Genomic DNA, 24,513 nt, shown 5'->3' on the forward strand with positions numbered 1-24,513 from the left:
GTGAGACTTTTACAGTTTTTTTTTTTTTTTTTTCATTACAAGGACAATTTTGTTTGCTTGTGATTTCTACTGATATTTTATTTATTTATCTATATTCATGCATACTGCGTAGATGATGATTTTTTTTTGTTTTTTTTTGTTTCGTAAAAACAATATGCGATTTTTTACATGGTAAGTGAAAATGATAAAATTTACAAAAATAAAATGCGCACGCAATTAGTATCATAATAACGATTAATGTCATATAACTCTGTAACTACACGATTTTTAGATGATGATATACTATGTATGCGTACAAAAATGCTAGATATTATTATGGTATTAACGTTGAGTACTGTTACGTACGATACCATGTATAGAGGTTTTTCTCCCGATTTACTAGACCACGCAAAATCAGAATAAATTTTTCAACGTGTTAATTTTAAATTTTGTGTACCATATGAATTAAAAATTCATCAACAAATAATTCATACATTATGTTAATTTTTAAATCTCTGCTGAGCAAAAAGATAGAAATTCCAAAAGTCCGACGCAAAAGTAGAAACTCTGACGTAGCCAACTGCTGCTGCAAATTACATGTCCGAGCGCAATTACGTAATTACGTAAACGAACGTGTTTTAGCCTCGGTTTTATCCTTAGTTTGCGTTCACTTTTTCTTCTCCTTTTATTAATAGAGTCCTAGATCCCTCAATCGTCTTAACAATAAACAGATCAACAACGCTGAGGGCTATATAACTTTTGGTAACTTTTATTGGAGCTTATCATATCACGAGTAAAATTGTTGGGCGGTGGTTCAAAAAAAAAGTAGCAGTTTCAACGGAGTTTTTAAATAATATTTTCTTCACTGTTAAGTACCCACATTATGTCTCATTGCGCCAAAGTGAAAAAAATAGTGCACAAAGCGATCGATACAAGTGCACGCAAATTACCGCCCATCGCGGTTATCATATATTATACATATGTATGCTCCGACCGCTCTACGAGCCAAGCCAAGTGTAAACACTCCCCTTCGTGGAATCCCATTTCAGGGTCTGAAAAAAATGTTCCTCCCCTCACGCGTACAATCCAGCGCCTTTCTCGTTTCCTTTCGCAGCTGGATTGTTATTCAGAATAAGGCTTTGCCTCCCGTATGGGGAAGGAAAATAAGATACCCTAAGAGATTCGACGGGGTTGTCGAATTTATGCTGAAAGAGGCCGAAGATGAAACGTTGTTCCACGAGATGTTTTGGCTTTGCCGCGTTACTTATGTAGAGTCGAATTTTTTAAAAAAGTTTTATGGCAACTGAGAGTTGTTTTTTTTTTTTTTTTTCTGTCTTCAAATTATACCTGAAGTGTAATTTTATTGCGTACATCATTAAATTTTTTAATAATGAGAAACATTTTTCTTCGTATTAAAGTGGTAATTATTATGAATCTATGGTTTATCAAATATTTTTTTATTACTCAATTATTTACCAATGATGTACTTATGTAAAGAAAAAAACGCAAACCAATTTTTCAATTGATATTTTTGATCTACAATATAAATGAAAATTGATAAATTTAATACGAGGCAGCTTGTAATGTGTTCCTCATAACACTGCCTTATTTCAGAGTAACATTTTTATCAAAAAGCACATCACATGAAGTATTTTACGAATCACTAATATTTGAGTAGAGAAACAATAAAAATTTTTTTAAACAGTTATGGAAACAAGTAACGATAAAACTCAGCATAGGTCCCAAAAGAACAGTCCGAAAATGAGCAATGTACGCTCTTGTAAAAAAAATCCTGCCGGTAGTGCACGAATAGCAACAAAATAATAGAGCAGAAAACTCGAAAAAAAAGAGAAATAATATATAAAAGCAGAGAGCCGCAGCTGCGGAGGTGGAGAGAAAAACAAGAAGTAGCTGAGACTATTACAGCAAGCCGGCGTAAGTATGGTCGAGAGTAAAGTTGGCGAGAAACAAAGCACGGGCCAAAGCGAGTGCAGGGAGTGAGAATGAGAGTCGCAGCCGACGACGACGACGAGAGGGAGGGATGGGGGAATAAAGCTTCCAAGCTTCCCTGTATTGCCGAACTTTGAGTCGCGCGAGCGAGGCAGAATTTTGTTGGGAAAAAAAAAAAAAAAAAGCTTTGAGGGCGAGCTTGCGCGTGCGCACTACACGATAACTAGAACGCGAGGCGAAGGGCGAGGGATGAAAAGTGAAAGCGAGGGTTGGAATGAGGAAGCACGAGGAGGAGCAAATAGAAGTGAAGGGGTGGTTGGAGTTAAGAGGCAGCTTGGAAATAATAGAGGTCTGCCGAGAGAACTGGAGAGATCGAAAAACACATTTTTTCCAAATTTTTACTAGGGCACTTTTGTATACTTTTTCAAGTTTTTTGAATTATAATTTTTTACTCAAAGTGTTGTACAATATTGGTGCAAAAAAATTTTTTTTTCACATCATTATACGATGCTTAGCAAAAATTTTTTTCTGGCAAAATCATTTAAATCCTGAAGCAAAAGTTAGCTAAAGCATTTAAAAATGTGTTTAAACGTTTAATTTCCAACAGTTTGCAATACTATTTTATACAAAAAAATATTTGCTCTTATCTGACAGAAATTTTTTTTTTATACTGCACTGTGTGAACAGTGATGAATAAAAAATTATTTTAACACAAAGAATGTACTTCATCAAATTGTGCTACATAATAGACATGTGTCATTTTTTTTTCTTTTTTTTTCAGCGCAATAAAAAACAAACAAAAAAATACCTTATAACCGTGCATTTCACGTAATAAATGATGCAATTGCAAGCAGAAATTTTCAGCCACACGATTTTAAATCTCTAACCAACAGTCCATAAACTCTCTTGAAACTTAACCCTTCGTCCTATCTGTGAAGGGGCCGTAACGGTCTCTCGAAGCACTAATGTTTTCCAATTAAAGTTCAGAGCTCCTTCTCGGCCCGACACCGGCAACAAACGTGTAACTTTGAAAATCGTTATTTTGCACACTCAATGTTTTAGTGGCCATTGTTATTACCGACTGACAAATGGAGTCAGTCCGTAGAATTAAATAATCTTTGAGTAATCAAGGAATATTTTAGACTTGAAAATTTTTGAAAGGCTTGAAAAGTAGAAAAACAACTCCCTAAATATTGACTGAATCCATGTTTGAACAAGATTTATCTCCAATATTAAAAGCAAACAAATTTTATCACATTTTCTAATTTTTGCTTGTAATTTAACACTCAATTTTCCTTGAAATCATTACCCTGCAATGATTTATTAACCATGAAAATCTGAAAGTCAATGAAAAAAAAAAAAAAAAAAATATAGTTGAAGCAACGATTGTTTTCCTTTTCAATTAACCATGACTGCGTATCCCAACAGCAGCTAATCAATTCAGCTCTGAAAACACTCGCGGCGCAGCCACCGCGAAAAATATGCGCATTCATTTTCCATCCTGTGTCTGTATAGTATACACGCGCCGTCATTCCTATCCCTCTATACGACGGACAAGCACGTGATATAACGAGTCTCGTCACACGTATCTACAGTCCCACGGTTTAGTTCTCGGCTTAAACGAACCTGATTTTTCACTTTAAACTCTCGTGCAAATCACAAAAGCACCCAAATTCTTGAGTTACGTACAAACGCTAGTTTATTTTGGTACAGCACAATAGGAAATAATTTTTATGTTTGTTCTTTTGTTGTCTAAAATTTTTTATTCTATCGATAACTAGGGGTAGGGGAAGGACGGGTGGATGGAGAAAAATTAAACGGCTGCTTTCAAGCGAGGGTTGGAAAAAAGGGCTTTTAGAAAATCTGGAGGGATTTTATTGTGTGAAAATTCAGAGGATGCACGACTGTTGGGTTATTAGATGTGTTGGCATTGTTTTGGGCTGAAAAATCTTTTTTTCGGGGAAACAAAGGGGATCCCGTTACTGAAATAAAAACGAGCGGAAGATTCGTGACGTTATTTTTGTGAAAATATTTTATGAATTCCGTTTATTTTTAATCCAATAGGTGAAGTGTTATTTTTGCGTGGCTTAGGTCTTGTAGTATATTTCTACGTGTGCAAATTCTTTTTTTTACTATCAATTTTTCGTTTTAAGTATTATAGCATAAAAATTGTAAGTGTAAAACGACGTTGCATGAATTTTTAAAGGTAGTAATATAATTTATACAGTATACATATAGATCCGAAAAAAAGCGTACGCATAAATGTTCATTTTAATCATAAAATACATTATAAAAGTTCTTCTCTCTGGCACAAATTTTTTATTTTCCTTTCCGCAGTACAGTGCACGTATGTATAAATACCCATTCTATTCATGGGAACAAAAGGTATGAAAATTTTTTGCTTTAATACACTTTTCTTATGCAATTTTCAAATGGAACATGGAGGAAAGAGTTTTTCAACTTACAGAAAAAAGAGAACGGTAGGGCACATTTACAAAGTTTTAACAAAACGATCTCGGACTTCTAATCTAATGCGAACTATCTTCCGTGTAAGCACAAGAGAAAAATTCTTTTTCTTTGCCTTACACTTAAAAATTTGCTAATACTTTTATTACAGAAAAGAATTTGACAGCTCACATGCAATATTATTAAAAAAAAAAATAAAATTTAAGAAATTAAATCAAACACTTGTAAAAAAACTTGACTACACAGGTGCGTTGAAACAAGATATGGAAGAAAGAAAAAAAAACATATTAAACCGCCCTCGTTCGAGCAAAAAAAATTTGGGGGTGAATAAGAGAAGAGAATGATAAGCTCTCTTGGGAAGCCAAAGTTACCAGGCGGTTATTGTTTTTTTTTCTATGGATTCATATATTTTCTTTCCGTGACCATTACTTCGACTTAGCCGGAGAATATTTTAATTTACAAGCAGAGGATCGAAGCTTTTCAACTTTTTTTTTTTTTACTGTTTTTTTTAGAAAGATCTCCCGTCTTCGTGATTTTTTCTGTTCTTTTATTTGAATTAGTTGTTCAACTGACCCTTTTTTAGAGACATTATCTATCTGGTAAATTTGTTTTTTTATTAAGCATTAATATTTTTTTTAGTATTTATAGCAGAAAAAATAATTTTTCTCGATCACAATTATTAAATTGTATTAAAAATTAACTATTAGTTTTCAAAAAATTTTCAACTATAAGTCTTACTCCCTTTAAATATTTATAGAAATATTTTTGTACGAATGAAAATAAATCTCAAAACAAATATATATTAAACTTTTTGAACATTATTTATAAAATAAAAAAAAGTTACTAATACGCAGTTAAAACACAATATTTCTGGTATTACGATTTCAACTCTGTAAAATTGAATACACGGAACAGTTCATATTTCAAATGGAATCAGAATCCCATTGGTGTTCGATTTCTTCGTTTTGTTATTGGATTTTATTTTATTTATTTATTAATTTTTTTTTTTTTAATATATTAATATCAATTTTCTAATAAAACTCCATATACAACTCTTTGTTTAAAACAAATCATGCAATGAAAATGTTTATTCAATATCACATGATCCGGTAGTGTACTAAAATCTTTTTTCTCAGTCCTAAATAAAAATTAACTGTATCAAAAAAAATATCGATATACCGCAATGAGTAAATGTATCTGTCCATCAATAAAATATCAACACCAGTATTGAATATTAAAAAAATCTAAAAAAAAAAAATAGTAAACAATTTACTCCTTAAAATCTCGAGAATTTTCTTTATACATTTCGACTGCTACTCCCTTTTATACTGCTGGTATACCCCCACCAATCGAATTTTCCAAACACCCTTACAAGAGCGTATACACGAAAACTCGAGTTATCAGTACCAGCTGCAGCATAAAAGAGTAAAAAAAAAAAAGAAAAAAAAAGGCAATGGAGGCATAACATAGAACCTTTGTATAAAGATCGACGATGGGAGCAAAAGTCGCGGCGGAAGCCACAGGACACCACCGAAAACCTCTTATCTTCCCCTCGTTCTCTCTCTGCGTTTCTCCACGCTTCCTCCTTCCGCCCGAGAAAAATTTTTCTCTCCCCATTTGCTCTTTTTTCGCTGTGCCAGACTCTGAATTGCCGCTCTGGTTTATGCCAGTAATTATGGAAGTTGGGCCAAGCGCTTGGAAAATACCGGGGCTTTCGCTCTCTCGCTTTCTTTCTCTTCTGTTTCTTGGATTTATTTCATACGATTGCCTCGAGAGGGGAAACGACGAGTGGGTAATTCGATGATGAGTGACTGCTTGTGAGAAGTTGGTGTGATGGTTAGTGGATTCTCTACCGATGATAGTAGCTGCAGACGCTAATTTATTTATTTTTCAATGCATTGCATAAAAAAAAATCTCCTTGACTTTTTTCCAAAACGGTTGGGATCGTAAATTTTCCTCCGTGACACAGTATTTTCTCGTGGACGCCCTTGAATTATAAAAATACGTAGTCATAATAATACAAAAACTCGTGGAGCTCTGCGAATCAACATTGGCACTCAGTTTTCGCTCCTCGAGTGCAAACGTACATAAGTCGATACAATATGGCTTTGCGATTCCCTTACCTTATATAAAACTTTGCTCGTAAAAATGCGATCCGGAGATCTGACGGGGGAAAATTTCTCCTTTCGTGAAATTGTACGAGACGATATGTTTAATTCATACGATGATGTGACATTGTAACTTTGCTGCTGAAGTCGAGTTGGGTAAGTAATAAAAATACTTCAATTTGTCTAATGTTATTAACATGTTGAAAAAGTGATTTTTAAATGAAATTTTATCAATTATTACTTTTACGAGTGAGTGCACATAAAAAATTTTATTACAGAAGTACTATTAATAGAATGCTTACTTTATTTAATTGAATTTTCCAAGTGTCAGTTCTTCTTTGATACCCAAAATGAAAACAGTTGGGTAAAATTTAACTCGAAAATATATTATATGAATTTTTTTAATGTACTTTTTAATACGACAGAAAACTTGACAACAGCAGGTTAAAATTACCTTCTGATTACTTAACGCGCAAAAAAATTAAATCTCGAATAAATATTAATAAAATTTTGCTTTCATTTATAATTTGAGCGCACTGTCTGCTCTTTTTCACAATAGGTACAAACGAAACGCTCGCGGTGCTCCGGCACAAATCGCATTAGCAACACACACACTATACAGCGCAGCCGCACAAGCTCTCGGAACTCCATGATAATAAGCTTCCACGGGCAGAAACTTTCTCGCGATTCTCTACACATGCACACACGCGCGTGTGGCTTAGGGGTCGAGGGTGCGTATTTCTTGGACAAAATTATATTAAATTTCACAATTAGCGAAACGGATCGTCACTCTTGTGCTTCCCGCTTTTGTCCGCGCATGGTATCAGTAAAATTTAATTGTTTTCCCTTCCGCCCTTTCCCCTTTTCCTTTGTTGCGGGCGGAACAATCGCAACAATAGTCAGCTCATGTTATAATATTGAACGCTGATCTCGTCAGCTGTTTTCATTAGTTTTTACTGCTTTAAAAGTTTTTTCATTTCGTTTTTCGTTTAAATCAACATTTTCGTAGAAACCCACTATGGTATAGCAACAAATAAATTGTTATGGTATTGGTATTTTTTCTTATTGCTCTTCAAAATCGATTTAATGCTTACATAAAAAGAAGAAATTTATTTAATAATTTTTAGTTACATGATAACTTTTTTATCGTTACTATTTTGATAGTAATAATCAACGAAAAATTTTTTTTTCATCATTATCATCATCATCATCGTCATCATTATTATTATTATTATTATTATTATTATTATTATTATTATTATTATTGTTATTATAATTATTAGATTAAGTAGATTTTATATTTATGTTATTTTCTTTTTATTTACTAATCCTGCAGAAATTTATAAAGCAAAATTAGGTTGAAAAATTCATTGGAGGTAAAATTATGATAATGATGATGTGAATTACAAGTATCGTAAAATATTGTTTTAAAAAATAATTTTCATTTTTTTTTATTCAAGCACTAGTATAAAAAGCAATAGTCCATTAAAATGAACCCACACTATTCCCGTCACGTGTAAATCGAAAAATCGTCTTCAAACAAAAACGCTCATGTATAGTTTAAAAGGCTTCAGCAACGAGGAAATTTTGAAAGTAAAATAACTAATATGTAATAACAATGGTCCCCGGACGGCGGAGATTTTCATATCAGCGCGGATTTATCGTCGATTTCGATTATTCATCATCAGCGTTGAAAAATGTAATGTACTATAGTAGCGAGGAGGAGCAACATCAGGTTGAGAGAAAGAGAGCATCTCGCGTCTCTGAGCGCCACACATAGTACACGCAAGCCCCAAGGGCGCGATTTCAATTTGCTTCTCCTCCCCTCCTCATCCCTCTCTCGTGGGAGCTCACCATCGATGAAAGAATCTTATCTCGTGTGTGCGTGTGTATATACATATTACATGCTCACACGTACACACGTGCTTATCGATTGTGGAATATTGTCTTGTAATGAGCGTTACTGATGTGTATATACTTAAATTTTCTTTTCATTCTTGTTCTTGAAATCTGCTTTGTGTGTTGAGAGAAGTTCGTTTATAGTACTATCGACATTTATTTGCCCAAAGACTAAAGCGAAGTTTTTGTCACAAAATTTCTCTTTTACAAAGCAGATGTCCAATTATTTTTTATAAACTATGATTATTTATTTTTCTATCATTTTTAGTGTATTAAAATTATATTTTTTTATCATTAGAATAAAATAATAAGAAAAAATAATAATAATATTAACAAATAAAATAAATTGATATTTTAACTCGTTTATTGAAATAAAATGTAGGAAAAAAATGTTTTTCAATCCTGCACATTTGAAAAATAAAAAAAAGTATTTTATCTAATTTTAGTTAACAAAATACAATATAAATTTAGTTCAAGTTATAAAAAATGAAGTAACTTGACCCACATATTGTTAAATTTAGCAAACAAAACAAACCAGGCTCTCGTAAGAAATTTTCTTTTTAAAATATATTTTAATTTTAAATAAAACATAAAAATAACGTTGTTTTAAAAATACTTATAAAAATATATTACTTAACCATAAAGTAATTACTCCGCATATAATTTATACTTTCATAAAAAATCCTACGAAAATGTAAGAAAAATTAATTTTTTTATAATTAAGCTTTACCCAACTAATAACGTAATCTGGCACTTGAAACATTTTAATTTTCACTGCAGCCTTTTCTAAGCTGCTGCTAAACAAGCATACGCACAATTTGTTCTACCAAGCTTGGCCGAAGAAAAAAAGATCATAGCTCGATAAAAAAAGGCATCAAAAGCTAAAAATAAAGAAAAATGAAAATTGAAAAAAAGCCATACAAAATAAAAAAGAATACGCGTGGGAGAGTTAGAAACGATGGGATGGAGAAAAAGAGAGAGAGAGAGAGAGAGAGCCTGCAGCCAAGTTCTAAATAAAACTGCACACACGTGGAATCCACTCTCCTCCTGCTGTGTCAGTTCTTATACACGTATATGTGTAAACGTATACGCATTGAGTAAAAGAAAAGAAGGAAAAGAGAGGAAGGGAGAAAGAGCAAGTGGGAGAGGTGAATGCACCCAAAGAAAACAGTACGGGCTCTTGCCCAAGCCCCGATCTTCCTTTAACTCGGCGCTTCTTCTCCTCTCGCTCTTCAGCTTCTTCTTCTTTTTCTCACATTCCGCTCGCGGCCATCTGTAAACTCCCTTCTTCACTGTATTTTGTTATTCTTTCTGTTCCGAGCACTCATTTTGCGTGTGTATGTGTGTGCGAACCCTTCCTTACCTGCGAGGTTACCTGCCGCTGTTCAAAAAAAATTGACGTGGTATTTTGAGTTTTGCCAAGTATATACGGAGCATCAAGTATTGAAGGTTGTAAATTTTATTTTATTACTATTACTGTATGTTAAGTTTTTTTTTTTTTTTTTTCAATTTAGTTCATCAAACATGCGTGTAATTTGTAGTTTTTAATCAAAGCTTATTTTGACGTTTTGCTTAATTATTTTATCACATTTTTGAATCGATCACATATTTTTCTCAATTTTTAAACAAGGAACGCAAATTTTAAATGATTTAAAATTTTTTATATTTTTTTGAAATTCAATAAATGTTCTGAAGTATACAATAATTTTATTCTTTATTTTAAATTTCTGATAGAAAACTTAACTGTATGAAAAAGAATTGTAATTTTATTTTTTTTAACCAAGACATTAGATATAATATGAGTCTACGTAAAAATTTAAATATATTATTATCATGATATGAAAAAATATAACGGTTATAATACAAATATTTAAGCTAAACACATTTTTCAAACTAAATATTAAAAAAAATTACACTACAATACATATTTAAAGACTTTCGTGACAGCATAACAAAGGGCTATTCTTCGAAGATATACCTTACAGGCTATTTTCGAAAACTACAGCTCCACGCCTCCGCTTTCAAGGCAATTATGTTCGATGGGAGAAAAAAAATTTCACTACCCGTTCGAGAAATCAAGTTCTTCGCGAGGTTCTTCGTCTTCTGTCTTTATATAGAATTACTGTACGTGTGTACTATACAAGTGCAGCCGGAGTATAATTCCAAGTGATTTTGGTCGAAGGCTGCGAAGGAAACTCCATCTCCCCCGCCGCGAAACTGCGCGTCACTCCCCATTTAAATAATTCCCTTCGCTCTTCCCCTCACGCCTTTACCACCAGCGTCACTACTCTCGTACCAGAAGAATCTTTGCGTAACTAGAGAGATGAAACTACAAGCTCTTTTTTCGTGTCATTTCTGCCTGTCTACCCCGGGCTTTATTAATTTTGCTTTCAACTGATTTTTTTTTTTTTTTTTTTTTTTTTTTTTTTTTTTTTTTTTTTTTTTTTTTTTTTTAATGCCACCACTTTTTAAATCAACTAAAAAATTCGTTTTTGTTAAAAATATTGCTTAATTTCCTGTGTTGACAAAGAAAAATCTTAAACTTTTTTTTTAACTGTCAGTTATTTCGTATTTAGTGATGAAAAGCTAGGGTTAATATAATTGTTTTGCTGCTATTAAAAAATTTTTTTACAATAATTTTTTCTACATAATATTTATTCAGGTAATTTCTTGAAAAGTTTTTATTATTGTATTAGATACTTAATATACATTCATACGTATGTTTTTGTTATGAAATTTATAATATTACTTAGTAAAATGAATGAAAAAATGATCCAATATTTTATTTCATAAGATAAAAATTGCTAAACAAAGATTTATATTTTACTTTACACTTTCTTTTGATTTACTATTTTTAAAATTGTTTATTCACATGTAGTCGTAATTTTACAATAAGTAATGATAATACTATTTAATTGGGAAATAAAAACTATAGTTCTCCTGTACTATCAAAAAAGTACTCAAAATTTTCGAATCTGTCTTTTCACTTCACAAAAATTGGTCATTTAAAAGAAAATCTCAAGAGAGAGAAAAAAAAACTTACAATAATTTAATAATCCCGCGTATGCAAATCTTTCTCGAGTTTAAACACACGTCTATGGACACCGGGATAATTTCGTATTCAAAGTAGCGCCGATAAATTTTCAGCGAACGCCGTCCGTACCCCTTGTTTTCTTCTCTTCTTTTTCTCCCACTCCATGCGACCGTCCTTGTCGTATACATATCGTAAATTTTCAATGGTAACGTTCGATCGATGCATACAACGTACAAGCCTGTACCCACTTGGTGCAAGTGCGCGCGTTTGCACTTCTTTGCGCGTTTCCAGTATTTTGCGAGAAATTTCGTGCTCCAACCCTTGCCCGTATTTTCTCTCCATAATCGTATAACAAAACGTTTCCCGGCCATTATCCTCTTTTACTTGCTTGGCCGCCCCAAACCCCAGCTCACACCGCCTTCTTGCTCTCACATAGGTACTGCGCTTAACTAGAATAATGGGGAAACTTGAGAGCGTGAAATGCGATTTCTAGAAGCTTTAAAAAATACTTGACTCAAGAGTTATCCTTTTAAGACATTCTCTTTTAACTCGTTTTTTTTTTTTTTTTTTTTTTTTTTTTTTTTTTTTTTCAATTTTGGCCTTTTTTAGCTAGGTCAAACATGTAAAATATCGAAATCGTTAGAACGCAAAGGAAAAAAAATTTTTAAACTAAGATATTTTAAAACGTCATACTTTAATGTCACCTCATTAAGTAAATTTTCATATGAGCGCAAAAAACCTACTATTTTTCCTTTTATTTATATAAAAATTATAGATTCTGAAGTGAAACTTATTCAAAAAGAAAATATTTTCCGTTAAAATTCTTAAATATTGTAGAATTAATTATTACAATTTTTCATAAAAATTGATAAAATAGTTTTTAAAAAAACGTGTAATAAGTGTGAAATCAATCTGAGGTGTGTCGAAAGAAACTAATGAAAAAGTAAAAATCTTGAAGTAGGCAAAAGAAGTATCAAGATAAATTGAACCGCAGTAAGTAGCTTTTCCCGAGTTCTGAAGTGAATTACTTCTAGTTTAGAAATACTTTTAATGAAAAAAAAAAAAAAAAAAAAAAAAAACATCGGTTACCTGATCTACTGGAATTTTCTCAATTGAAAATCAATGAGTTGAAACTTTCTTATGACTGATTATTAAATTGAACTATTCCAATGTCAGGAAAAGAAAAAATAAGAATAAAATTTAAAACAAAATTAATCACTAAAGTAACCCAACAAAAAGAAGGCAAGATACAAAGGAAACACTGATCCCACCAATTCTTCCGATCTAATATCTGAAAACAAACTCCAGAAACGTCGCCCCCGACTTTCCAGCAAAGCTCATTCAAGGACTTATCCCTTCCGTTGGGAAAATCCCCTCTTTCTTTTATGGTACGTTTACTTACAAACTCACGGACTAAAAAAAAAAAAAAAAACCTTCTCACCACCACACAAGTGCATATAGAGAGAAATCAATAAAAAATTCCATACGCTTGTAAAAAAAGAAAAAAGAAAAAAAAACATTCAACAAAATATTTTGGAACGACGCAACGACTTGAGATGCTTATCCGACAATTAAAATCCGATTAATTAAAAGCTCTCCGCTCGCTGCTCCCTTTACCGCAGAGAACCTCGACCCATACCCTTCCGTCCGTGTGAACCAACCGATGGAAGTTACGAACGCACGCGCGGTAAAGACACGCGCACACTCGTGGAATAATGGAAATGCAAAGGGAGGAGAGGAGAACATCGTACACGAGCATCAAAGAGCAAAAGCGAGACAGCGAAGGGGAAAAGGGTGTATATACATGTACGAGTGTAATCAACGATTTATGCGCAAGCTCGCGTTGTACGTACATATATACATAGCTTTGGAGGGTGTACTCGATGATATGGAAAATTTTTTTCCCTCAAAGAAGACTATGTACAAACAGTTTCTCATTTCATGAAATACACATTAGAAAAGTTCATGTTGTTGTTCGCTGTAACAACAACGTGCTCCTTTGATGAATTAATAAAATCACTGCAACCATGGCATTTGTATTCTATCATTATGAATATATTTTTAATGTCGAAGCTAATTATACATCGTAAGGGAAAACTAATCGAGGGGGTGCACATGTAGCGCAGAACACGATTTTTACGGAGGAGTAAAAAATGAGTCGCATTTATACAGCGGCAGCAAACGAGAGAGAGAGAGAGAGCGGAGGAGAGGAAAAATGAAGGAAACGCGTGCTGGATTAGAAAGCGCGAAAATCACGGTGCATCAGAGTGTCTACGGCGGAAAAGTCGATCGGCGAAGGGAGGGGGTGAATATCCAAATGATCGAAGCGTACGGCAATGGTGATTGATTATTACGCGGCTATGCCGGTGAGCTTGTTATAATTAGCGCGGGGTATTTCTTTGCCGAAGTTTTTCCGGAGAAGAGGAAATTTGTAATCATTGATTATTGATTTGGGAGCACTCCGTTTAGCCGGCAATGCTTATTTTAATTATTTTTCCATTTTCCTAATATTTTCACGCTATAAAAAACTTTGTCTATCTTCCACGGTGCACGGCTAATCTTGTTGTATTATTTTTTTTGTCCAGTACAACGTATAAAAGTAAAAAAAAAAAAGACAAGTAGTGTTATTATTAACAGCCGAGCGAGTCCAATATCGCGGAGGATAATTGAAGCCTCGGCAAGTTGCATTTCCAGCTGCGCCAGCAGAGCATCTCGTTGTGCGATTTCCTTCTTCTCTATTTCTTTCCCCTTGCCAATTTAGGTGCGGAGGTGAAATAAGTGTCGCTAGGAGGAAGGAGGAGGGGCGCAAAGTTTAACAAGGAATGAAGAGGAAAAACTAGCAGCGTAACGGAGACGAGGACTGGAAAAGAGATTTACTTTTCTTTATCTCTGTCTTTGTCTTCAAGAGAAAAGGCATTTTTTCCGTGTGTATTTTATGAGTATTTTTTTTTTCATTTTTTTCTTCACCCATATACTAACCGTATTGATTTTAGCTTTGCAGACATAGAAGGAGCTCGAGCTTCATGCTCAGCTATTGATTCAATCAACAATATACTTAACAAATCCACAATAGCAATCACCTCCTCTTTTTAATAAATTATACACGACTTTTTTCAAGTGGCTGTACGAAGGGCTATCGATGAAGCTAATTATTTATTCATTTCATCCGTCTCCTCCCTCCTTCTCTATTCCGAGGATTTCCCATTGATGGAGAGCAAAAGGTGCAAGAAAAATTAATAAACTCTCAAAGTTTCAAATCAGCCCGTCGCGCGTATCCTCCCCAACTGCAGTTTTAATTGAAATACCGTGTATACAAATGTACATACTAATAAAAAAAAAAAGAAGAAATCATATCCACAACACGTCGCCAATTAAATTTATTTACCCAATAACCCCAAGTATAAAAAAAGAGTACGGAATTATGACCCGAAAAAATAATAAAAAAGACGGTGGGGTAAAAGCCAAAGATCCCCCGATTAGAGACGAATGGCGAGCAACAACAGAAGGAGGGAGGGAGTAGAAAAGTGACAAGCTGGGTCGGAGTGTCTGATATGTATTATAGGGTCGTCAAGCGAGTGAAGCGACAGATTACGATCTCCCTTCCCTGTACAGATATACGCGACAGCTACAGGCGACGGCATATCACCGAGGCTACATGTACAGTGCACACACAGGGCTGGTCGGCTTTTTCGTATGCACCGACGCGTGCTTGTATACACGAAAAGGGGGGAAGGGGCGTAGTTGCGCGCAAAATGAAAGACTCGTTGGCGCGCGCGTGCCGTCTGCACTATACACGGGGTGAGAAAAATTGACGCGCGTGTGTATGCATTGTAAAACGAGCAAGGGGTAATGAGGGGGTGTGATTGACTGTGTCGCGTAAAAACAAGAGTAATTTAAATAAAACGAAACTGGGGATTGCTTAATACGCGCGTGTGGCGAGTAGTTGAGGAGATTATTAACAACGGGGTGGCTTTGGAATGACAACGGTGGAATTTATGGATGGTTTTATTGTGACGAAAGAGGTGGGGATGGGAATGATGATTGAGAACCGTTTGAGGGGATGATGAGACCGAGTGACTTTGTAGGGAGGGAAAAAGGATGTTGAACGAGGAAAGAACATATAAAAAATTGTCAAAGTCAATACTCGAGAGATAAAGGGTTGTTTCAGCGTTTGAATATAATTGCAGGGTAGATAAAAGAAATAATTAAAACGGGTGTCGTTTCGCTCTGTTTGTTTAATTATTATACTGTGGTTTGATCTCGTTGGCTTTTCAGGCGAGAATTTTTTCTTTTTCTTGCAGTGTAGTTGAGCTATGCATTGGAGAATATTTAACAAATGCCGTAGTTTTTTTTTTTTTTATCATTCCATATCAATTACTGTGAGGATAACTTTACCTGCTCGTGTTTCGAAGTTATTCATTATTAACATGTATTCAAGCGCCATGAATGCATGTAATTAATTTCGTTAAAATATTAAATTCCTTCGTTGTCGGATAAATGTATTGCATCGGCAGTAATGAATAATCAATTCGTTTTTTTTTTTTTCTTTTTTTTTTGTTTTTTTACGTAATAAGTATAAAAAATATATGTATAAAATTAATGGAGTCTAATATCGAGAAAAAAAAAGAAAAAAACAATTAATCTTGTACTCTCACGAACCCATCGATCCGTTGTATAAATAAACAAATGACTTTGCATGATATACTGGAAAAAAAAGATTGTATAAATTATAAAGAAAAATATGAAAGTCAATAGGGATGAGCAGATGAGAGAGGGGTGCTTCGTGTGCCATAAAATAATATCGTTCTACGTGTTTCTGCCCTTTTTGTTCATGTGTACGCACTAAGCGCGTGCGCGTGAGCGTGAATAGATACATATACACGGGAACACGAGAGTGAGAGGGTGGGGTGAGGTGAGGGGTTGTTATATATACGCGCCGAGGGTGGAGAGAGAGGGGCCGGGATTGTTATTGGTTTTCGCAGGGCGCATGCTTAGCGCTGGCGCCAATCTGACGAATTATTAGCCCAAGTTTAACCGGCCGAGCTGGGGAGAGAGAGAGAGAGAGAAAGACGTGACCTCCCTTGCACCCCTACTACTACTGCTACTACCAACCAACGCTTTTAATTCATCCTCTCTTACTTCTGTGATGCTAGTCTTTATTTTCCACCCTTTGATTCTTCTATTATGTTTTTTTCTTTTCACGCACACTTCTTTCATTATTTGGACGAGCTGCTTGTTGCTCGTGTTATCGTTTCATTGTTTTTCGATTAATCGACTGTGGCTTTTTTTTTTACAGCATAATTAAATTTAACGAGGTAAAGGTTTCATGGCTAAAACGAGATTTTGTTTTGATAGTAATTAAAGGGGTCGATGCGTTGGTAAGCCAACTATGCGCCGTGTTTGCTTTCCGAGTGGCGATTTTTTTATTTTTTTTTGCTGATTGCAAAAGACACGTTATAGCATTAATTGTTAAGATAAGTGAATAAAATTATATCACGACACTTTTAAAAAATATAAAACAAATGGTTGAAAATAGTTGAAAATTGTATCCCAAAAAAATACCCTTACAAAATTTATTTCGAAACTTCATCCCGACACCCTTGTCTCGTCCATTTTTAGCGCCGAAGAGCAAAAATCAATACCCCCTTAAAAAGTAGTCGCAGCAGTCGACAGAGGAAAAAAAAATTTCTGTCCACCCATGTGGCTAATACACACACGTAAATTTACGCTCGAAAAAGCCTGATTTTTTAATAAGAACATAAACATCATGAATCGTGAGTTGTTTACCTTTCGAACAAAGTAGACTTTTGCCTGAAAAGTTTTTCAAGGGGGCGGAGGAGAGCAAAGCGGCATAATCCATCTTTACTTTCTTCTGACAAGTGATGGGTATCAAAAGAGAAGAGGAGACGGTGCACTTTTCACCTTTCAGAACTTACTAATGTATTTTTAACACGTTTCATTATTAAGTATTCCGCTTGGCTGAAAAATTTGCGATTAATAATTCAAGGCAGAGATAACGTAGGAAGGAAGTGCCCAGATTTATCCCGCTAATTAATCAGGTTTTGCAAAATTCGCCAATAACTTACTTCCCTAGTTTATTTGTTTACTTTATGAGCTGAATATTAAGCGATGTAACACAATTATTGGATTTTTTATTTTTTTTATTTACGAGATACGTTTTTATTATTATTATTATTATTATTATTATTATTATTATTATTATTATTACTTTCAAATAAAATTAGAATCTCTAATGTATTAAAGTTGGAATGCCAAATCTATGAATACAATACATATCCACTTATTGAGACAATGGGAATCAGCTATTTATTGAAATGTACATTAAACGTTCATTACTTTAAATAATTACTTCACGTCTTATAAATATAGGCAATTTATTAATTTAAAATTCTTACGTGTCATTTTTACGAAGGTGAGAAACGTGTGTGTTCGTTGTACACAAACTTACAACTTCTAATTGATAACTGTACATGTATTTTGGAAAAACCCTGGCGTGGAGTTGCATTTCTTCATTTTTCTACAGTTACACGCTTTTGGAGAGTGTTAGCACCTTTGGAAATTTTCAGTAAACAAAATTTAGTGAAAAAGTGCGTGAATAAAATGTCAAATCATCTCAATAACTATTATAAATACGAAAACTGTTTTTAAAGTTTCCATAATTAGAAACTAATAAAAACTTTTGTAAATTTAGTTTTTTAATTATTAAAAACAATTTTTTTACTCATATAAATTATTTTTAATATCATTGAATCATACAACGAACCTTCGTCAAAAACTGCATAAGGTGTAGTTTAAAATAATAATTACAGTGTAATTTAATAAAACATTAATCACTTGTCGTATTTTTAACGTGTTAGAAAAAAAAAGTCAATGACAAGTTTTCATGAAAATTTTAAAATAGCAAAGAGCACACTAAATTTCTATACATTTTATTTATAAAGCATAGAGCTCACAGCTACTCAAACCCACTATATTCAGTCTGTATTTTAATAAATATATTTAAAAAATGTTAAATCACTTATTTTATTATATACTAAATTTTCAAATCGCAAATCAGTACTATGGTAATGAATAATTATGATTATTATAATGATTATTAAAAAAAAATTTTATAACAAATAAACTCTGGTAGCATTTAGTACTTAATATACTAAAATCACATAAACTGAGTGGCTACACGGTAGAATTTGAAACGCATAACACAAACACACTATACAGTATACGATAACTGCGTGTGTAATTAAACTTTGCTCTCAGGTATTTGTTGGCATATCGTGACGTTAGCAGCGTACAACTTTGAGACTCTGTAAACAGAGACTGTAATAATAATGGTTATTACTCTGAAAAGCATATCAATGGAAAATTGGTAGAAAAAAATGTTTTTAACGTCGAAACAATCATCATAATTTGTGAAAACAAAAATTCTCCCGCATATAACCCTTGTATTCCTTGTAAAGCAAGCCCTACGATAAATCCCAAAGCTCTTTTCGTACCGCACAATACACATAAGTACACGTCCAGTTAGAGGGAGACGAGGAAGAAGAGAGAGGCGAAAGATAGAAGAGCTGAGGCATCTCTCCTCTTCGGCACGACGACATTAACTTTTGAACGTCGCAGGTGGAAAAAGAAAGAAAAAAAAAAAAAAAAAAAAAAACAGAAAAGAGGAGGAGGAAGAGGAGAGAAGCCAAAGACTGCAACAACTGCTTCTCCTCGGGACAGTGTGTTTGTGTGTGTGGGCACACATATTTCCCTTCTCACGCAAACGGTCAGCGAACCAAACAACGGGGCATAAAACTACTCGCTTCCTCCTCCTCCTGGTCTTCGTCGTCGCGTATACACGTTGCCTTTTGCCTCTATTTTCCGTTCCACCTTTTGATCTATCTCCCCTCGGTGGGGCCTCTCTCCCATCGCGTGCCGCGCGCCTCTCTCTCTCCTCTCTTGATCTGATGGCTCGCGGCGCGCCCCCCCTGAAAATTAATTGTGCATCGATGGCTTTTTAAAGAGCTACTCTCTCTCTGTTGCTGCTGGGAATTTTTTTTTTTTTTTCTTTCCAAAGCAAGTCTGGGATTTTTTTCCTTCCATCTAGCGTAGGTGGGTTTTAATGAGGAATAAAATTACGCTCGACTCGTGCGTCCAAGTATGGTGTACAAGTAAAAGGTACAAGTGTTTGGACGCGATGAATTATTTATTTACTTTCGCGCGTTTGCCGTAGCAAGTGTCGAGCGAGTATAATCCAACACTAGTTTAGATTTTTGTTGAAGAAGATACCAATCCAGTCTCCGAAGAAGAAAGTTCCAACTCTAAGAGTAATTTTTTATCCTCAAACCCCGTGTATATACTGCTTTATTGGAAAATTATTAAAATTAAAGCAAAATATCCAAACAATTATTTTCATTGTATTTAATAATTATCCTTAAGTATTCAAACCTGGATAATTATTTTATTTTTTTTATTTTTCGTGTCTATTTTAATGTAATAATTGATAAATGTTATTACGTAATTCTATTAAACTCAACCTAAAAAAAAAAAATTATATTATGAAACCGTTACAAAAGTTGGAAAGAAACAAAGTATTCTCTTAGCTTCCAATTATTAAAACGATAGTTATAAACGTGGTGGCAGCAAAAAGAGAGATTCTGTACACACTTCTAAAGCTGGAAATGTCCCATCCGAATGATCATGAGCGCAATGGTCATCGATTCAGCAAAACACTCGTTTGTGCGTGTGCGCCTCTCTTGATGGTAATCGATTTATTTGCCCACTCGGACAGCAGCTCCTCTTCGACAGCACCCATCCACCTCAATTACGTCGTTTGCCCAACTCACGACCCTCTCGTCCCCACTTTTTTATCGTGGACAGCAACTCTCCATTTATGAACTTGATGTTTTCTTTTTTTCCCCTGAAGAACGATATTCCTCTCCAAGTATTGAATAAATACACCCCACCGGCGTCTTTGCCCTTCTTTGACTTTGACCTTTTTTTTGCCCCTTCGATTTCTCTGTATTAAGGTAAACTAAATGGGAAATACCAAAACTTGAAATTTATTTTTTTTTTTATTTCTTCATTACAAATTTAATAGATATTATTATTATTTATATTATTATTATTATTATTATTAAGTAATTTTTTTATTGTTAAAAAAGTTACTTTCATGAGTAACTTTGATAAATTCTTCAAGAAAAACTCTTAACTTTCAAACTTGGGAATCCAAAAATGCAAAAAAAGCATTAAATTATAAAGAAAAAAAAATACTTTGATATTCCCTCGATTGGACGAAACGCGATCCTTGGCTTGTTTTTCGCTAAAAAAAAAAAAAAAAAAAAAAGGTAAAGAAAGAAAAAAAAATGTGAAAATAATAAAAGTTAGTCCGTCACGCTTAATTAAAACTCGCGTTAAGGCCTGCCCGACACGAGTGTAATGCGATCGTTATCTCCGGCACAAGGTCTAACAAACTTTACCGCTATGTCTCCCTCTATCTCTCTACACGCAGTTTTCTTTTTATTCGCCGCCGAGAGCCCATAATCAAAAGTTAACCGAGCCGGGCTGCGTTTCAACTCGCCTTTATATTATTTTTCTTTCGCGTTATGAGTTATGCAAATTTGTAATGTCTTGTGGGTTTTTTATTTACACCGGACAGGTCAAACATTACGCACCATTCAAACAGCACGCTAATATTCGTTCGTTATCAGCGGTATACAATGTACAATTTCAATAAGTTTATTCGAGTTTAATAAGAGTACACAAGTACCATCATAAAAATTAATGCAACCACCACACTTTTGTGCCTATTTAAAAATATATATGATTTACTTTCAAGTTTTGTCCGCATAATTTTCATTACCGTTTTTTATCCTTCCCTTCTAATCGAATCACAATTCCACTTTTAGTCCACTTTTTTTGTAAATGAAAAAAAAAAAAGCTGAGGTATTGGATGCTGGGTGTATTTGGACGTAATAAAAGCCCGTAAAGTGGCCATTACCACCATAAGAAAAAAATTCATCAGTTTTTACTTCAACAATATTTTTCTTTTAATTTCAAGAAACGTATAATTTCACAAGAAAAAAATGCTACATTAAAACCACAGCTAAGTCTATATTGTCTGGAGGACATGCAATTTTCCTTTCAGCGTAAAAGGCTAAACAACGTTCCAAATGAGACGGAATATTAAAAATCAAACGAATTACAATTTCACCATGAAAAGTACCCCTGAAGCAAATGGTCAATAAAATCGTAAAAATAGCATGTGTCATTGACACCGTTAACCAACCAACCAACCAATGGAGACTGACCGACCAATAATTCACGACGCCACGGGGGCAGCTCTCATGGTACCATCGCCGTCCACCACAGCCCCTTCCCCCCCCTATTGTATACGTACACCAAACCATATAGCCAAAGGGGTTCTAATGACACGGTGGTGGAGGATGAGACCAATGCAATTATTGCCATGCGTAATTTTCAAAAGATCTTTTTTTGCACCGCCACTAGGTATACTCAATACCGACTCGAGCTTTCTCGTGACTTCTGATTTTTCCTTCGATGCATGCAACCCCTGTCCCCTTCCCCTCATTTTTGTATTCCCTTTAATCGATTTTCCGTCCCTACCGGCTATTGTACGTACGTGTACGCAGCTGTTTCCGTGTGGCCTGCATGCATGGAAGTTCTTCTTCCCGGCTTCTTCTTCTCTTTTTTCTTCCCCTCCGACCACCCTCGTCCTCCTTTTTTCTTTTTTTTCCCACGGAGCGATCAATCTTTTTCTTTTCATGCGATTTTAATCGGAACCTCGTGTGTCCTGTTAGGATGCCCCCCCCCCTCTTTTTTTATTAGTCCTGACTTTTGATCGCTACATTGCGTGATGGATACGATTCAGTGGCCGGTGAAATTGTTTTCGTAATTTTTCAGAGACTTAATTGTGGTAAATGAACGAACAATACGTTCCGTGGCTTCCTTCTTCCGAGCTTCTTTCCTCTGTTTTGCCAGATGTGGACTTTTTTTTTTTTTTCTTTCAAGTTCTCTCTCCAACGTTTGCACATCCAAAATCCAATTACTACTCTAGTGGATAAAATAAAAATTGTAATGAAAATAAAGTTCGAAAAAATGAAACTCGGTAAAATATAAGAATTAAAAATAGGATAAAAAATACATCATGATATCACATGGTCCTTTGATAAATCGTAAAGGCAAACACCGTCACTTTCTCGTTTCCACCATAAAACGTACATGCAGGTAAGTATACGCAGACACGTCGCCAAAGCGCATACAATTTTAATTTTACGCGCCCCCGCTATCGGTTTTCCCCCGCCCTCGCAGCAACAAATCCCTTTAACATTACTTTTCCCCTTCGCTTCGGGGAGGCCCGGAAAACCAGTCGTGCGTGCATGTGCGTCTACTGCACGTTCATCCTCCCACCGTCTCGAGAAAAACGGAAGCGCGTGTGTGGGGCGTCGAGGGGCGACAAACTGCTTCTTCTTCCACTTACGTGTACGTACGAAGAGACAGAAAAAAAAAGAATAATAAAAGGGGAAATATGTACCAACGGAGAGTCGGAAAGTTTTTTTTTTTTTCCTGAATAAATGCACAATACGTTAGCTCTGCATGTAATATACAAGAGGGCTTTGTTTTGCATCTAACTTTTCCTTTTTTTCTTTTTTTATGATGCGTATAATCTTTTTTTTTTTTTTTCATAGTTTTTTATCAAGATACAAACTTTGCGTTGCATGATTTCAAGTGTACAATCGTTGTTTCAAATTATTTCAAACTATGAAAAAAAAAACCCACACTGAATTTTATTGAAGCCGCTATCTCGTGAGCGGTATTTCCGAAAAATTAGCCCGAGGTAGAATAATCGGACGGGGAATATTGAATAATTCACTCGTGTAATTCGAATCCCCTTCATCGCTGAGCTTTTTTCCTCCTCCTCCTCCCGTTCCGCGCTTCTGATTAATAGCAGTCCTTTTTGGATAGCTGTCCTTTCATATATGCTCTTTTCACTGGCCTGCAGTATCGCGGACAATTATTTTTTTGCAAATTCATTGTGGGATGAGGAATGAAAGCACACATAGCTTGACATTGGAATTTTCGCACGACGGAGTGGTACTACTTTTTTCTGATTTCCTTTGCTTGACTATGAGGATACCCCGAAAAAAAAACATCAGACCAGAGTTTTAATGAACCGAAGTGGGATTTTATTTTTGGAACTTTTTTTATTTTTGGAACTTTTTTTTATTATTTTTAACTATGTCGAACAGCACAATCCCACCCAAGAAAATTTTTATTTCAGCAGCTCATAGGCTTATCATTTTTTGCTAGTATTTTGTATATTTATTTATTTTTTTTTTTTTTTTACTTTTAAAAAACTACATCATTATTTTAGGCTTCAAGTCTCAGAAAATCAATGTGAAAATGTATAGGAAATAATCAGATTGGACTGCCGAAACGAAAAATTTGTTTCCCTCTGGTCTATGTCTAATTGTAAAAAATCATTCTAATAATAATGATTATGAACTAAAATGATGCAGTAAAAAATCTCATATATATACACGTAACCGCACAGTCGACAAACACCGTATACTATCTTTGGTGAACAGTCGATCCGAGCTCGAAAACCAAAAGCTGAAAAGCTCGTAACCCACAGCAGACACGTATGAGACAGAACTCGCTCGCACCCATGGAAAATCAGTACATAGAGTGTCCATATAATACACACACACACACACACACACACACGAGCGCACCATATCGGCGTCGTCGTTCGTGCCACTATCCACCCCCTCCCACCCCCTTTCGATGCACGTTGCTCCGGTCACCGTGGCTTCTGTATATCTTCAGCTTTGCCTGCTCTTGTACACGCCATCTCTCTCTCTCTTTGAGGGTGTTCTTCTTCGTGTATTATATGGAAGCATTTGTGGAAGCTCAAGTTTTGTACGGGGCTGTGAAGCAGTGAGTCACGGAAATGGGGGTGTACAACGTGCACGTGAATTTTTCTTTCCTTTTTTTCCCCCCTCCACTATTTGCGTGAAATAATGGAGCTTTTTATATTTGCGCCTTTAAGCTTTG

The 24,513-nt window shown here is 34.7% G+C and overlaps 1 protein-coding gene across 2 annotated transcripts in view; it reads left to right on the forward strand.

Annotated features, from left to right (window-relative positions):
- The window catches only part of LOC106640478 (uncharacterized), a 177,474-nt gene that overhangs the window by 65,746 nt on the left and 87,215 nt on the right, over nucleotides 1-24,513 (forward strand). The window lies entirely within an intron of this gene.

Source organism: Copidosoma floridanum, unplaced genomic scaffold (genome assembly GCF_036245765.1).
Source record: "Copidosoma floridanum isolate Cflo_tuat_1 unplaced genomic scaffold, Cflo_Japanese_pri ptg000006l, whole genome shotgun sequence".
NCBI lineage: Eukaryota > Metazoa > Arthropoda > Insecta > Hymenoptera > Encyrtidae > Copidosoma > Copidosoma floridanum.